The following is a 358-nucleotide window of genomic DNA, read 5'->3' on the forward strand; positions in this document are numbered from 1 at the left end:
TTGTCAGATTGAGAAATGCGAAAATCACCGCAAGACCGACGAAATTTGCCATCGGATATCGCAGCCTGGAGTGTTTGGGCCACATGATTGGCGACCAGCGACTGAAACCACATCCCGACAAAGTCAAATCTATCCTTGAGGCAAAAATTCCAGAAACAAAGAAGCAAGTACGCTCATTCATTGGATTGGCCGGATATTTCCGGAAAAAACTTACACGTAAAGGACAACCAAACAGAGTGATCTGGAAAGACGTGCAAGACAACGCTTTCACTACTTTAAAGAAATTGCTTTCTTCTCATCCAATCCTGAAACATCCTGATCTAGATGCACCTTTCATCCTTCGCACGGATGCGTCTGA

The sequence above is a fragment of the Mizuhopecten yessoensis genome, unplaced genomic scaffold (assembly GCF_002113885.1).
Source record: "Mizuhopecten yessoensis strain PY_sf001 unplaced genomic scaffold, ASM211388v2 scaffold6799, whole genome shotgun sequence".
In the NCBI taxonomy this organism is placed as follows: Eukaryota; Metazoa; Mollusca; class Bivalvia; order Pectinida; family Pectinidae; genus Mizuhopecten; species Mizuhopecten yessoensis.